Genomic DNA, 14227 nt, shown 5'->3' with positions numbered 1-14227 from the left:
TGGAAACACAGATCAGCCGTTCATTGTCGGTTGAGAGGAGTGCAAACCACTCGCCTCTGGTGAGATCTCGCTCTCCTCACCTTATCTCCTGAGCTGTGCTGAAAAACAACCCCCCTCGAACCACCCCTGCCTATCTCACGGCAATCGCATTTTCCTCAGTTCAGATCAGATCCGTTCGTTTCACATCTCATCTCTACCTCTGAAAGAATTGTATTTCACTACATAACAAAGCTCTGGATTCCACATAAACAGCTCATGTTTCCCCTCAAACTTTTTTAAAGCTCTGCAACCGAATAAAAGATTTCCCCATGCTATACAATTTACCCCAGTTCTAATTTGTCAGAAATATTGGGATTTTAGGTTAAGGTGAATTAGATTGCTCTTTGATTTCTGTGGGCTGAACTTACAAAACCAGTGAAATGAAGGCATATGATCCTGTTGATAGCAGAAGGCCATCAACAAAAATATATGCACATATACATATACATTACTGGTGAGACTAGATTAAAAAAAAGTAAGTTATTTTCAGGATCTGTAATTGTTTGTTATTCTTAATCTGTTGAAGTTAATCAAATTTAATCAAAACAATATATTAACAAAATAAACACTTTCAATTCAAACCCCTTTTTGCTCCTGAATTATTGAATGAATAGACATATAAGCTCAACAGCAAATTCAACCATCAGTTTGGTGCAAAGTGCTATGCTTCCCATTCAGCTTTCAAGTGTTTCAGGAACCCCTGATCATTCATGGAGCTTCTTTAGAAATGTGAACTGTGGAAATCTGTGTTGCTGTATCATGTTTTGCATTGAGATCTCTTTTATTTGATTCCCTTTAGCAAAATTTTCAAGCAGCCGTAGTTTTTACTAGCATCTCATTAGATCGTTTTTAGAAGCAAAAGTGAACCCCCAACCATCGCTTTGCTTGTGCATCAGATTTATTTGTGTACCTTAAACACACAACAAAGATGTTAAATTGTGTTCAAATTTTTTAACGCGTTACAATCTGTAAAATTTAAAGTAAAGTGTTAAAGTTCCACCCCTAATATATATATATTTTGTATATAAATTATAAATAGGCAAATGCCTATCTATATGTCCATCAAATCATCCATCTATCATTTCTTTTGTATTTATGCTTTGTACAACACAATTGTCAGAAACACTGATTACATGACTGCTCAAGTAAATCAGAGGCTAACTAAATCATTGAACACTTTTTCAGTTTATCCACTGAATGATTACAGTTGTGAAAAAAAGCATTTTTATTCAAGATTACTCTTTGAAAATCCCATATCAGCCTAAATCTAACTCTGGCTTATCTTTAGGTAATATTTGCAGCTTTTACTCACCTAAACTGTTTTTGATACCTGATCTTGCCACAGTGTTGTTCTGTAAAACACTAATTTCATGTCAGAATGCTGAGATGTGGGGCTCGTGTTCAATGTGCTCAATATTTCCTTCAGAGACTGTGGGGCATGAGAATCGATCTGAATCTGTGTTCACATTCGCTTCTGCTGGAGTTAATAGACCCAGAGCCGTATTGAAATTGAAAACATGTTGCACTGACATACCAGCCAGCAATCACAGTCTAATCTCTTTCCAAGAAGGCTGGGAAAGACACATGTTGCTGGAACTGCCAGTCTGTAGAAGTGGAGTTGTTTAAGAAGAAAACATAGAGCTACAGTAAAAAAAAATCCAAGTGAGCATTTTAGTTCATTAACTAAATGTTACCATGTTTGGTGACCACCACCAAACATGGTGGTGGTCACATGCTGGTCTATGGCAGCTGGTCTGTGGCAGTGGACCTCTGTTCGCTGCCACAGACAGCGAGTCTACCTCTGAATGCCTCAAAATAAGCAAAATGAAGGTTCAAGAGTGGCCTAGCCAAAGTCCTGGGCTTTCATCTGACTGAGATGTTGTGGCATGACCTTAAACAGGATGAATTAAAAAAAAATATTAACAATTAAAACCGTTCTGCAAAGAAGAGTGGGCCAAAACCTGTTCGATGACAGCTGTTTGCTTTTAGATATGTCTTTTTATCTTCTTCTTTACTGCAAAATCATGCTAAAAGTGATAAGAAGCATTGTACATTAATACCACTATTATTCATAGTGTTAAAAAACTTTGCCTTGACAGTTACTACCACTGGAATTCAAACAGTTTCAGTAATTAAAAAGCTATACTTCAAATATGGTTATTTTAATGTTATAGATCTGATTTTATACAACCTCTTATCTCTGTAAGCCACAGGCAGCAGCACATATAAACTCTATGACATGAACATTAACTTGAAAGAAGAAATGAACTTTGCTCATTTCAATTCTAGTTATCTGGAGTCTTATTCGGTTGTGTTACCCTTTGTCAGAATTGAAGGGAAATGTCTTGCACGCCCTTTGTTTTGAGTTAACATTTGCCAAGTGACTCAGCAGTCACTTCACACACACTTCAACAGAGGCAATAGAGCATAGAGTATGTTTAGCTGTCGAAAAACTCCCTCCTGTTTGTTTTCCTAAACACATTTTCTTGACCCTGATGAGAAACATCACAATCAAATGAAGGAGGTTTTATAAGCACTTGGGGAAACAAAGGCATGTTGCTAAAAGAGAGTACATAACAGCCACCTTGCTTTGGATTAAGAAAAGGAGTCTCAAAGAGGTGCAATAGAAACATTTTATTCGTCTTTTTTTTTTGCCTGACAGTCACAAAAACACAATATGCTACTTACATTTAGGGATTAATGTAATTTTCCTATTTTTCATATATTACTATATTTATATATAGTTAAAATCAGACATTTATATACACCAAATAAAAAGCCACATTTGCACCCAAATTTCAACTTTGTGGTTGATGACTTTAGATGGTGCTTCAATATTTACACATAATGTTCTTTCCTCATGATGCCATCTATTTTTTGAAGTGCGCCAGTTCTTCCAGCAGTAAAACATCCTCACAACATGATGCTGCCACTGCCATACTTTGCAGTTAGAAAGCCCGTTAATTTGGAGAAAAAAGAAAAAAAATTGTCCCGTTTTTCTCCCAATTTAACAATTTTGTTATGGCCAAATATTACCACATTAATTTAATCAGACCGCAAGATATTTCACTAAAAAATAAGGTTTTCAATCCTGTGCTTGGCTATAGTTGTTAGAACAGATGAATATGGCATCATAAAGCATCTGCAAATTATTTCCAAGATTTCATCAGACTTCTGTGGCCTTAAACTAGGTCCAAAGGTTTTCCTTCAAATAACTGAAGTGTCTGAGAAGCTTCAAATGCCATGACATTGATGTTGAACCTCTGATTTTAAAGATGAAGATTGGGTGTATGCTTATGATTTCAATGTCAGTATTTAGATGTGCAAAGCTGGTAGAGACATACCAGTAAAAACTTAGATGCCTCTGACAAACATTGGTCCAGATGGGCTGAATTAAAAATGCACTCCAAACTTCTTAGAATGTCTCTCTAAAAGTTGTTGTTGCGCAACACCCCCTACCCCCTTTATCTCTCTACTCTCTCACTCTGTACTTCCTCTTCTGAGAGGGGAGTTGTGCTACCAGCTTTCCCTCTAACGGGTGAACTGAGTTTCCTAAATCTGCTGGGATTTACCCTGTCCAGAACTGAAGTAAACTCTGTTTAAAGCTGGTGTCAAGAAAGACTTGCCTGGTTTCTGACGACCTCCATTCAGATGCCCCACCCTTCTTCCCCCTGTGAATTAGCCAGACTGATCAGCCTGCAGTCAACTAGTTTCACAGAGCACACCTGTTAACGGTCACTCTTTCTCTTTATTACAACTTGCACTTGTTACTGAACCAGGTTGGTTTTAGTGACTCGGGCGAGTCCCACGGATGTTGTTTTACATACAGTTTTGGTCTAAAAGCAAACTATAAAACATTTTCCAGCTCTTCCTCTCCAGAATCAAACATCATGGCTATTTTACAACCATCAAAGAACTTCGAGGTGACTCATTCATTGAATGTCCACAACATGTTTTAGATTTTCTTTATGCTAAATATTTTATTAGTAAGGCATTTTTGCAAGGATCGGTACAGCTTAATTCCATCCATCCATCCATTTTCTGTTCACCCTTGTCCCTAATGGGGTCGGGAGGTGCTGGTGCCCATCTCCAGCTATGTTCCGGGCGAGAGGCGGGGTACACCCTGGACAGGTCGCCAGTCTGTCGCAGGGCAACACAGAGACATACAGGACAAACAACCATGCACACACACACTCACACCTAGGGAGAATTTAGAGAAACCAATTGACCTGACAGTCATGTTTTTGGACTGTGGGAGGAAGCCGGAGTACCCGGAGAGCACCCACGCATGCACAGGGAGAACATGCAAACTCCATGCAGAAAGACCCCGGCCGGGAATCGAACCCAGGACCTTCTTGCTGCAAGGCAACAGTGCTACCAACTGCGCCACTGTGCAGCCCCGAGTAGCTTAATTCAGTAGCAGAAATAATCAAATAGGTAAGATTAATCATATAGTCTATCTAACTGACAGAGTATGGCGTTTTGAACCCCAGAACTGGCCTGATGATGAATAAAGTCTTGCAGCAGGAGGAGGAGGTTGATCAACAAAGGCAGGGATCTCTGTTGGTCTGATGAGCTTTCATCTCTGCATGGATGGTGAGGTCACACAGGACTTGGGTGCTGGCAGGAAGAGTACTGACTTAGAGAGGCAGGTCTCGGGTCTTAGGGTGACTTCCTCATGTGTGTAGCGTTCCTCAGTTTCATGTCTTGCGGCTCTGAAGTTCCCATCACCTTGTCTCACAATCATTCTGGTCCGTTGAGATGTAGATGAGCTGACCTCATGGAAGGAAGGCACCAGTTCTTCTTTGCCTTTGTTCTTTGTCTTTGCCATTGTCTTTATCTTCATCTTTGTCTTTGGGGTCTGAACCCAGCTGATGAGAGAAGTCCGATTTGAAGCCACATGTTGCGGGTCTGACGGGTTGGTCCCCATGCGCAAGACAGTCTTTGGCTCTGTGGCTCCGGCTCTTCTTCAGCTGCAGAGTTCTTTGTCCATCTCGATCTTGGCTCGAAGCTGCCTGGAGGATCCAACCAAAGGTTCCTCTTTTGCACTCACCTTTTATAGGGTTCATTTACCCTTTTGGTGCATTTGCATTGGCTAGCACTGTTGCTGTGCCTGTTTCATTGGCTGACTGCTTGGACAAATGATCTCATATCATCTGTCCATCACTGTCTTAGAGACATTATGCCCTGATGTCTGTTCTAGTGACCCAGGGTTGCTCAACGGTCCTTCTATGTCCGTTGCCTGCACAACCTTTTCTTTGAAACGTTGAAGTTGTTCAACAATCTGTTTCCAAATAAGGCATTGGTCATCTCTGATCTCCTGTTAGTTCCTCCTTTTCCCCCTAACCTTTTGCCTACTATCTACCTCCAACACAACATCAGTGATCTTTAATTGCAGTTACACCTTCTACACCATCTCAAGTTCAATGTCAAAATCACATTTATAACTTTAGCTTCTCTGATTTAGCATTCATTTATAATTTTATGATAACCATAACTTAGTAGTTACTCTTATTATAATCTTAATGTGAGTTATTACAGATGTTTTCTGAAAAGAAACCAAGAATAATTCACGATTCTAATTATTTGATACCAAAGTTACAGTTACTTGTTTTACCTGTAAGTGTACCCACAAATGTAAGTGTAAGTATTCTTACAAGTAAACCAATATTAATATAAGTATTTTACTTTGAATCTTATCCAATTACTCAAAATGTTTAGATTTCATTCTTTAAAACTTTCATGCTTTGAAATAAGGAATAGTCTCAACTATTTTTATAAATCTGTAGGCTAGAAACTTACTTCCTCTTTTTTTCCAGGAAACCTGCTCTTCCTGTCTCATGACTCTCTCTGTCTGACTCTGATTTCTTATGATTAGATAGAAAAAAGAAGGAGAATTAAAGCAAAGTTTGCAGGAGACAAAAACAACACACACACAACCAGATTGATTGTATTGAAGTTTAAGTCTACTGTGGGGCCTAGATGTCACTTGTGTGATTAATTTTAAAGGTAACTTTATTTATTGTTACTGTTAAACTAAAATCTCCAGCATGGGGAAGTAGGATGATCTCGGGTTTTCTTGACACCTCGTCCTCGAGGTCCTCATCCCCTGGAAAGAGAAGAGAAGAGGTGGGATGTGAAGATGCAGATTCTTCATCCTCAGTTGTCACAAAGAGCTCAGTATAATCATCAAAACTCCACTTCTCTTGACAAAGTGTAAATCATGTATAACATTTATTCCATTTCACAATTATGCAATAGTCTGTGACATAATACCTCAATAAAACCCGCGCAGGTATGTGGCTTTAAGGCGACATATAATAAGAAAGGTCAATGGCACTTAAGCTATCTACAAAAAGCAGGACTTGTAGATAGCTTTCAAAAATACATTGTACTCTGAATAAACTGCAAGACAATGTAATTGTTTCCATTTGAGAAAAGATGGCTCTCTATTTCACAGTTTTCTGTCATGTCATTGTAATACAGTGTTGATGTGCAAACACTTGTTAAAAACAGGCTAGCATTTTAGAGATTGTAATCGCTGCTGGAGGTGCCCTGAAAGCTCTCTCAGGTTGGTAAGAATGCTAATGTGCAATCTTTAAGTAAGAAGACATCACAGCAAAGCTTTACTCCAGCTGGGCCAAACAGGACTCATTTATGAGGGAAGACAAGATGATTGCATTGTGCTGCAGGTACAAACGAATTCTGTACTTTGAAAATTCAATTCTGTCATAGAGTTTTATTGCTATGCAGGAATGCATCTAAATCCCCACTATGAGAGCATTATATTGCATGCACTTGATATTGTCGAGTCTTACCATGTTCTCCATGCTTTTTCAAATAGCAGGAGAGAATTTGTAAGCACCACTGCACATTAATTTGTAAGGCCATTCTTTTTAAGCAAACAAAAGAAGCAGCGCTCCCCTCTGTGCTTCTGCTGCTGCTATCTCTCATAATGATGACTCTCTTTACTCCGTGCATCCTACCAAGTTCACCAACAATTTAACCTTTTTTTTCCACAGAAGCTGTTTCTATGACAACGAAAAACCCTGCTGCAACTTTAAAATGTGATAAACATGACAACCAGATAATGGATTTGATTAATCCAGCCTGCGTCTACTGACTAAAACCAGATAAGAACCACAAATAAAAATGTAATAATGCTCTTTTCACTATTCAGACATTGTGGTGTGAATATCTCTGAGCTTGTGTAAAAAAACGAAGCTTCCTAAGCTGTGATATTACATCAAAAGTGAGTTACAACACTAACATTTTGTGATCTGGTCACAAACGCATCCGGCATTGCACTAATATAAAAGAAAACCTCTAAGGTAAAGCTGCAGAAGGTCTTTCTGTGATATGAAAATATAACTGTGTTATTTCCTGCCGGAGGTTTATGAGGCTGTGGTTGCAAAAAGGGAAACCTTGGGCTTTTCTCTGTTTTCCTATCTTATTGCATTTGACAGTACAGTGACCACATATATGTCCATCCTGTCACCGGTTTAAATTGAGAGTTTTGAGAAACGGCTTTTGCCACTGACCACTGTGGCTCGACTAAAATCATCTCGTAAAATGTTGCACAAATAGCTGCTGCTTTTAAAAGGAGCAACACATGATTACGTTGACCTGATGTTGATGATGCTCCACCCTCTGAATCTGCCAATCATGAAACTAGAGTGAAATTAATCACTCTTTGGACTGTCAGTTGGCGTCAGTCTGCAGACATTTAACTTTGAACTCATGTCAGTAATTTGGCAATAACAGTTCCTTTGATTAATTCACTTCTTGAATCTCTGCCAAAGGAGCAGAGGTTCAGAGACAGTGACAGATTGATGTTGCTTGTACCCTGTAATTCTGTGGCCCTCAAACTTTACAATGATTAGGCTTGTGTACAAATGACAATACTGATAAATGGCATGCTCCTAAACTACTACTGTAATAATATAGTGTGTCTGGATTATTGTTTGCATACAGCTCTGTATTCTGAGGTGAGTTAAAGCTACAAGGTTAGATACTGTCGGGAACGTACATCTGATTTTATGGTGCATTGCAGCAGATTGCTTTCCAGTACCGGTTCACTGCGTGCCCCAGATCGGCTTTAGTCATGCTGCTTTAGTAAAACTGTTGACACATCTTAAACTAACAAAGTTAATTTGTGAACCAAAAAAGTTCAGCAGAAAGGGGAAGACACCATAGTTTGTCAGACGTGTAAAAGAAAAAGCTAATTCAGCTCATGTGGTTTTCCATATTGCCAGCTCTCCTGCACAAGCTTGACACTTACTTCAGTACCTGTCATGGGGTTTCCCTGAGAGGTAAGGAAAACTCTTAAGTTATTCTAAGTCATCTGACAGCTCAGAAATAGTCCCAGATTTCATTTTAGTTTTTGTTGTTGTGTTTATTTTGTTTGCACAGATTTACGCACAGCATGAATTTTCTATGGGCTATCGGGAAGTTGGTGACTGTTATCTACCACAGTCACCAACTAGAGTTCTTCCGACAGGAAGAACTAGAGTGGTAGTTTTAGCATTATATAGCTACATGTGAAAGTTAAAGTTTGTGCTAATTAATACATTTAACTGATGATGCCAGATACCCACATAGTTCTCGTCTTAGGACTACCACCATTTGTTTGTGTTTAGTGGTTGATGGGAGACGTACATCAATAATACTGGAAATAAAAATCCATAATTATAATCTAATCTTTAGGGAGCAATATCTTTCACAAGTTTAAAGAAGCATGATCAATTTCCTTTCGTTTTAACGAAGTAAAAAAATACAAAACAAAGGAATATTGTATTGTATTGTATTCTGTCCTTCTACCAGGGATAGCGATTCAAGTTTGAGACTCTGACTCCAGTCGCACCTACACAACAACAATGAAATACTTTAGACTTGACGTAGACTTGTGTCCTAAAGACTTAGGACTTGACTCGTACACCTGGCCTGAAACTCAATTCCTACTTTAGTCCGAAACCTAACCCATAACCTAGAAACAGTTATGGGTCCCATAATGTGCAGTCAGTCCCCACAACACAGTATTTGTTGGAAAAATGGACCTTACAATGTATCTAATACCACACACCTACACACATACAGACATAAAATAAATCACTCCTGAAAAAAGTTCACTAAGTCACGCTAACCACACTGCATTTGTGAGAGAATAACAAAATGAAACTTTAAATAAATTTTACACAAAACCATAGACTGAAGTAAAACATCACGATGCAAAACATCTCCAGAATCTCAGGAGGATGATCAGGCCTCAGTTCTGACTGGAGGATGTTCTTGTTTTCTTTTAATGATGCAGTTTCTGTCTCTGTGACTGTCAGAACTATGCTGTTTCTGGCAACAGAGGTGTCATGAGAACCTGATCAAATGTGAACTTCAGGAAATGTGTGATCTTGTTGCAGGTGTTAGATAATAAAAGAATTTAATTGTTATTGAAAAAAAAAAATAGAACATAATCTCCTGAAAACCTCTTGAACGCCATTAGCAATGGATAGAGAGTGTAGGAGTCCAACAAGGGCATTTGGAAAGGTGTTGGTGAAATCAGTTAACATGTGTGTAAAAGGTAACAAGTTGTTTTATACATATAAATACATGACCATAAATTAAGTACCGGTAATTCACATTCATTTTACATAAAATATATTGGCTCCCATTTAACTATTAGCTACTTCTAACATATTTATTTTAACTCGGTATATTTATATAGTTACAATTGTTATATAAATGCAATTTTTGAAGACAAACTGGACCAATGTCCAGTTTTGTAGAAAACAATCATTTACGGATAGAAAACTCAAATTTATTCAAATACATCCCAGTCAGATCCAGATCAAATTATCTTTTTACCCATCATTCCTATGTAGCTGAGTATTATCTCCATGTTATCATCATTGTTAAGAAAATGTGTCTCACAGCTATAATTCCCTAATGAAACTATATGAACAAAACATGTGTCTAGCTCACAACCCTGTGGAACTCCATTATCAATTCTGAGGAATGAGGAAGATTTATCTTTTGCATTAAAAAATGTCCATAAATTGATTTTGTTCTCTTTAATGCCAAATAATATGTTTACGTCCCTGCAACATGTATCTCATTGTGTAAAATGCACCTTTTAATCATCACAGAAAAGTAAGTTTATATTCTTATAATATAATAAGGTCACAAGCAAATCATTTGTGGCTAATACAGGCCCTGGCTTCTGTTACAATGAGCTTTATGCGTTAAATCCCTTTTGTATTCATTTGGTTTTCTGCCTACAACCACTTTATACATCAGATTCCCAAATATTTTTAATAACAGATTCACTACCACCCCAGAAGTATGCAGTACACAGTCTGTCAGTGAGTTGACTTCTTGATACTAACACAATCCTCCTACTGCTGGAAGAAAAATGTAGCAGTAATTTGAGAACAACACTGAACATTTCATCTTAACAGTCTTATACTTTTAATCCATGGAAATTTAAATCTTCATTTTCAGGTTTGCATTGCTCAGTTTGCTTGTGTTGATTTTTGAATTATTTAACATGGATGGTTGAGGTGCAGACAGGCAGTTTGGGGCATGGGTAGTTTTGGCAGTCTGGTCTTATTAAAAAATAAAAAAATAAAGAAAACGGATAAGACAGGAACTCTGCCTCCTAGTCTCAGCTGTGATATGTGTCCAAAATAATGTGCGCAACAATAGCTTTTCTTCTCACTGGGTCCTTTCAAAGTCACAGATGGTTAAACTCTAAATGAAATTAGTCAAAATTTCCTTATTTTGTTAGTAAATGGGCAGCATGACTGTTAAGACAAATTTCACTCTCTATCTATCTGCCAGTTATATAAACATATTACTGGGTTGACTAATGTGATTCCTCTTTTCTCTGCCTGACAAATACTTGCTAGTTGATGTGGAAAATATTTTGAAGTCTTGTCACTGTGTTGTGAGCGTGGGCGTTATTTTTCAGTCTGTGTTTCATTCAGCTCTGGGTTTCTGGCTGTATCCATGGAGACTCAACTGTGCAGAGACCCCTCCCTTAATAATACCTTATTAAAGTGAAATTTTGGAATTTAATAAAATGAAATCACTGACATTAGATTAATCTACTATTACAGCCATTATGATTATCTTCACAGCTCTAAATTTCTTAAACGTTCTGCTCATTGGTGAATTTTCTGATTGTTTTAGTCCCTGGCAGAGCAAATGCATGTTCATGCTGCAGACATTATGCAACAACTATTGATATTAGCTATGATTACCCTTTTTATTTATTGGTCATAAAGCTTTATTTATTTAGTTTGAGGTAAATAAATTATCATTGCAACATTTTGAATTGTTACAAGGCTCCATCTTGGCATGTACCCATGGCTTATTCCAGCTGCCTGCTTAAAGCATTAAGGAGATTTGCAGGCCTGGGAAGATGTAACAGCTGAGTTAACATTGGACTGTTTAGTACAACATATGGCTGAGATACAGAGAAATGCTCAGGACTGGTAACAGGGAGGCTTAAGCATGTTCCCTGCTTCGTTATGTCCCAGACAAGCTTTTGGACTTGCAAGCCAAAGTATATTTTTTGCCCACTGCCCACGCATATTATAAGGAATGGAGATAGAGGGCTAGGTTGTCCAGGTGTGAAGAAAGCCTGCTGCAGAATGTGAATTGGCTGAATTCAGATAAACTGGGTGTCAACTTAGCGACTCCTCAGAGAAACAGGAAAAAGTTCAGGTGCTTGTGCAAAATGTTGGTAGGTAATACAAAGTAGAGGTCTAACATTCATGCATGATCTCTAACAAAACTTTTTTGTCTCGGACCAAATCACATTGTCCACATCCTAATCTTTAGGATGACAGTTCTGTATAGGATTTTCCAGACTGGAGTAATAAAGGAACATTGTCCAAAGAAGGTGGTGACATTCACTCATTGGATAAACACCTGAACAGGCGTCTGCAGCCTTTACAATCCAAGGAGCCATTTTTCCCCTTAGTCCAGCTCACAAAGGAATGACCTTTTTTTTTTTTTTTTAAAAAAAAAGAAAGACGGCTTACAATTTTTGATAAATGTCTACTATTGGAAATTTGTGGTCTCCTCACAAGAGAATTAAAGAGATTAGAAGTCTGTAACAGCAGTATGATTGTTGCTGTCCAATATTTTATACCAAAAAACTTAACATTTTTCCCTCTGCAGTCCACCCCCAAAAAAATCTACTTTTTTCCCAGTAATGTGTGACTGGAAGAGCCAGTTGTAGTGCACCAAGTTCACCAAAAAGTCTGAATGGAATCATTAAATATTCATCAAGGTTAGAGTTTTCGGTGTCTCACAGTAAGAATGCAATGGAATTAAATTAGTTCCAGTTTATGAAGTCAAAATGTTTGCTCCTTGCTCCTAAAGCTCTTCTGAGACCAGTAACACAATGATGAATGTGTTCACCTCCTCAGTCACTATTAAAATTTAAACAATCCCACCTCTTTAATAATTTAATCCAGGTGAATTTTTGTATTATTTGAGAGAACAAATCACTACCTTTTAATATACTGGAATTTACAGGGGGAGGGGAGCAGAGAGAGGGATCCTACACAATGACATGTTTCTACTTAGACAACATAATTGCCATAGTTTTCCATTCAGTAATTACTAACATAAAAGAGTTCAACAATTGTAAAAAGAACCAAGCATTTCATGGCCTGACTAATGGCTAGCCAGGGGCTTTATAAGACTCCTGTTCACATAAGAATCACAAAAGATTTCATGCAAAATCCAAATGCACTCTCACATTTCAACGGTTCTTTCACAAACAAAAATTAATGAGCTCTGTGGAACAGGGCGGTGTCTATAACAAGCAATTTCCATCTGGGCTTCTGTATGTGCAGAAGTGTTATTGATACAGTTGCACACTGATGAAACTATGATTGGCTTCCTCCTGAGCACAATTCTCAAATGTCACCGGGCTCTTCATCTTAAAAATTTAAAGGTACATCTTACTGAGAAGAGTTGTGGGAATTACAGCATCACTAACAGATCGTTTGACTCAAACGCCACAGGAAAGGAACAGTTCAAAAAAATGTTTTTTACCACAAAAAATCTACAAACCAAGTAATTGCCTGAGAGATCCAACAAGATCCTGCAAGCTGTTGAGATACACACAACTCAGTATACTGCTGTCTCTAAATGCCAAAATTAATTTGTCCGCTAAGCAAAAACTAAGCAGGAAATATATTTTTAGAACATAACAGTATCAGCACAATGTATATACACTATAGGGTATGTAGGGTGGTAATAATAAAATCACTAGAGCTACTACACATTCTCTGTCTCATTTAAAAAGTTTTGAGCTTTTAGAAAACTGAAATCTTCTTCCTAAAAGGCTTTTGCCTCCAGCTCTTATTGACAGGAAACATCAAATATTTTTGTATCTTTTGGAAGAGGACATTTGTTCTATCAAACTGTTAACATTTACACACTAACATTTACACTCTCTGAGTTAATCAGAATAGAAGAATACAATTCAAAATGTATGTTTGAACTAACAAAGCATATATTATTTTGAGCCCATGGTGATAACATCTCTTAGTTTGGTTCACAGCAGTGAAATAATTCTACCTGGTGTTTCTGAACAGCATCTCAAAGTGGAGTTGTTTTGGAGAGCAGGGTGACTGTTTTGGACAAGACATGACTGGCCTGCAGAAATGGGGTGACTACTCTGTCACCCCGTTTAGTTTGTTGTGGTGAACAAAAAGCTAAGTTAAAAAGAAAAGCTCTTGATTTACCAGTCCTGCCACATTTCAACCGTCACCTATGGTCAAAAGAAATGAGTCATGCTAGAAAATAAAAGATCCTGGATAAAAGCAGCTGAAATAAGCTCTCCCCTAAAGCTGGACTCCTAGAGATAAAAAGAGCTCAGAGTGGAGCTTCTGCTCTTCTGCATCGGAAGGAATCAGTTGAGGTGGTTCGGGCACCTTATTAGGATGCCTTCCTGAGCCTGACCCTTTGGATGCATGTCCCTCTGGAGGCATGACCTTCTGGGAGGAGAGCCAAGGGCAGATCCAGAATCTGCTGGAAAGAGTATTTATCCCTTCTGGTGAGAGAGGGATGGGGAGATGGATGTCAGGGTTTCTCTCCTGGACGTCTTACTCCAGCATCTCAATATCAGATAAGTAGAAAGGTAGTGGAAGGATGATAATTTCTTGTCTTCTTT

The sequence above is a fragment of the Xiphophorus couchianus genome, chromosome 12, assembly GCF_001444195.1.
Source record: "Xiphophorus couchianus chromosome 12, X_couchianus-1.0, whole genome shotgun sequence".
In the NCBI taxonomy this organism is placed as follows: Eukaryota; Metazoa; Chordata; class Actinopteri; order Cyprinodontiformes; family Poeciliidae; genus Xiphophorus; species Xiphophorus couchianus.
The sequence above is the reverse complement of the archived record's forward strand: the minus strand, read 5'-3'. Positions refer to the sequence as shown.